Raw genomic sequence first — 3,725 nt, 5'->3', positions numbered from 1 at the left:
AACCACAGTTATAGTATGTTTTAACAAGGGGGGCAATCACTTTTTCACACAGGGCCATGATGGTTTGGGATTTTTTTCGTCTTTAATAATAAACGCCTTCATTTACAAATTGCATTTTGTGTTTACGTGTGTTGTGTGACAAACATGCAACGGAACAGGAAATGATGAAGGGGGCAAACACTTTTTCACACCACTGTATCTAGCGAAGGTAACACACACACTAACACATTTATCTCACTACCTCTGACTTCGACCTTCACAGTTGACTTCTACTCTAGTTTGGTGACTCTTGAACAATGAGTGTCTGTAAAATGATTGCCGCAAGAATGAAATAAGGCTGTTTACATTGCGCTGTAATACATCAAGTGATCAACTTGTGTGGAGAAATGATACAGTTTCAGGGCAATTTGGCTATTTCTGTGCCCATTATAGAACTACAGTTTGCAACTGCTGTGTCACAACAGATGATGCTGGATGGATTGGCATTGAAACATTTTACTTTTTTATTCTTTTTACCAAATGTTTGTAGAAAGCCAGTGTGTTGCAATTTTCCTCCTGGGTGCAATTTTTGTTTTGATTTCCTCCTAAAATTCAAAGACCTGCATGTTAGGTGACCTATGTGTTGGTCCTGCAATAGAGTGGGGAACTATCCGGGATGAATCAATTGTTTAAGCAGTGGCTAGAGCGGTCAGTTAAGCACGTTATTAACGGCATTATTTCAAACCCATTTTAAAGGCATCACTTTTTTTTTTAACTAGCAAACTTTGTAGTTTTTTTCACATGCTGTTGCAGCAACTTTTAATGTTAGAAAAACCACAACACCACACTGGATCTAGCCAGACCCGAAACAAACAAGCAAGCACGCCGCACACACTTGCTTAGGTTTGCAAGGCGGACAAAGAGTAGTAACGTTACGTTTTGAGTGCATGGCAAGCATGAGACGCCAAATGGATGCCAATAAAGATTCTGAATGGAATGTTTACTTTTTAAAAGTTGCCAAATGGTTTCATTGACAAGACCAAAGTGATCTGTGTGTTTTGTCATTGAACTGAGCTATCATCGCTTCACGGCCAGTCTGAAATACCACTTGATGGCAAAGCACACAGCTGATGCAAATTCTTCACCATTTTTATTGATGGACAGTGTTACACTGTGTTACAGCGCGGATGTTACGTGTGAAATTGAATACTACAGTAGGCTATATGCCAATGTTTTTTTAAAAAGAAAACATTTGCACAAAGCGAGCCAATCCACTTTTCCATGTTGATAAGAGCATTAAAATAAGAAAAAATAATGGGACAAAAAGAAATAAATGGACATTTGGAATAGAAAAAAATGTGCGATTAATTGCGAGTTGATTCATGAACTATGAAATGAATGCGATTTAAATATTTTAATCGTATGACAGCACTAGTTGCTACTGTTAGTACTTGCAGTTGCTTTACAAAGAACATTGTGTTGGTTTCAGAGCTGCAAATGGATATGGTCAATAAAATGAGGTATTTGGAAAAAGAATGTGACCGTAGTGAGAATTAATGAACAAACCATAAAAACATGCTGTAGAGCATAACTGACAGAAACAGCCATTCTCACTGTAAATGCAGGCAATGGGATCTCATAAAATTATCAATTCATGTTCAGATCCCAAAACTCATTTACATATCCATAGCTGTATTCTCACTGGAAATATACCACACTTAATGGCAAAAAGGAGGTAGAAACACAACTAGAACTGCGTTCATATATTGTGCGACATGAACCAAGCAATGGCCGTTTCCTCATATTGATTTGCCAGTGCTAATGATCAGAACAAAATCTTTCATAACAGCTACTGGTATTCTGTGGAAGATTTTAAAATAATGCCCATATTCGTTATGTTTTTCATTGAGGCTCTGGCTGCTGGCTGGTCTTGACGCTCCCTCTATGCTTGTCAGATTACAAGCAGCCTAGACCCTGAAACCAGGAGACTATTTTTAGATGGCTAATAAGAATTAATTTAAGGCGGCAACTTCTGTTGAAACAATAGGTTCAGTGAACAATACTGTCAAGTCAGAAACATGGGGTGAAAAGTGAGCAAAATTATTAATTACCTCCACGTCTTTAAGTATATGAATAAGAATAAAAAAGTGGATCTGGATCATCTTTTTTTCGGAACCACACTTGAAACATTAATGGCTTGCTGTAGTTTTAAATCATGTCACACTTGAGCTACAGCAACTGTATGTGTCTATTGTATCAAATGAATATTTCAAGCTTCGACATGATAAATCCCTCTGCCTCTGTGTCGCCTCTCCACGGCAGCTCTTTGATACCAGATTCCTCTTTGCTCAGAGACGTCATGATCTGTCTCTGACCCAAAAGCACCATCTAGACTGCACTGCAGTTTCACACGCCGTGGCCAGCTGTCATATGTAGTCCACAAAAACACATCTGAAGCATGCAATATTGATGGCAATATCCACAAAGGCGTTTCCAAAGACACAACTGTTGAAAAACGTTCTCACGCTTTCTCAATAAACCAACATTATTCATAACATACCTTACTATACATAGATAAAGATTTTAGCCAATTAAACTTTACTCAATTATATCTAACATATACATTTCAATGGGTTGTAAAGCAACATCTTCATAAGACATAAAGTAGCTTTCTAGATTAGAGATCCATGTAAAATGACTTACGAAGAGGCAATAACAAAATGCATTATACACTATAATTTAGACTTTTAAAGTAATTGTTTATTCCGTGATGATTACTCACTTTCTTTACATACAGTTTGTATGCGACTGTACGAATAAATCAAAATTAGTAAAAATCTGTTCTGTCACTTTACAGTTGCGGCCATTGCAACTTGCTGCAGCAAAGCAGAATTGATTTCCAGTTTGGTCTGCTGTCGGACGGGTAACGTTAGAAAATAGCCGTTTCATCCGGGTGAAACTGCTTTTTAAAGTAGATTTCTTTTGGAGCTAATTTATTTGCTAACGGATTGGTGCAAAGCCATGCGTACTCACTGATACCGATACCAGCATTTTAAGCAGTATTGGAGGCAGTTTCTGATATTGCTATCGGTACAACTCTAACTCAAATAAATTAAGTGTTAACATTGCCTTAATATTGTATTTAGATTGAGTAATGATTTCTTTTAATGAAAATCCCTGTTGAGAATTAAAGCAGTTTCTTTTATCTAGGAATGGTACCAGATGGTACTAGCATTCAGTTCCCTCTCTATTGTAAATGAAAGTTATGAGAACAAATCATGCTAGTCAACTGTGTGTGTGTGTGTGTGTGTGTGTGTGTGTGTCTGTGTGTCAAAACTAAGGTTAATTTAAGATGATTAGGAAAAGATCAGCTTCATGATCAATAGAAAAAATTGTTTGAATGAACGCTGTTGAAACAAGGAGTGTTGGAGTTAACCGAGGTGTCATTGTTGGTTATTTTAACATTGAAGGTGACTAGGGCTGTGGTGTCGGCAGCTGTTAAGTTGCAAGTTTAAAGCTTGTCATCATGTAAGTCTAAAAAAGAGCCAGATGTAACAACAGGACACTAAGACACATTCATTGAGTGAGGGAGAGAGTAAATGGTATACATATAATCCCTTTTCACACTGCACTTAGCCCCAGGCTAAGGGAGTTATGATCCACAGGCTAACAGATCCCTTTGCACAATCCTGTCCCATTTCAAGCGGGCTAACCCCAACTTTAGCCTAGGGCATGTTGACCCAGCT

Source organism: Etheostoma cragini, chromosome 1 (assembly GCF_013103735.1).
Source record: "Etheostoma cragini isolate CJK2018 chromosome 1, CSU_Ecrag_1.0, whole genome shotgun sequence".
Classification (NCBI taxonomy): domain Eukaryota; kingdom Metazoa; phylum Chordata; class Actinopteri; order Perciformes; family Percidae; genus Etheostoma; species Etheostoma cragini.
The sequence above is the reverse complement of the archived record's forward strand: the minus strand, read 5'-3'. Positions refer to the sequence as shown.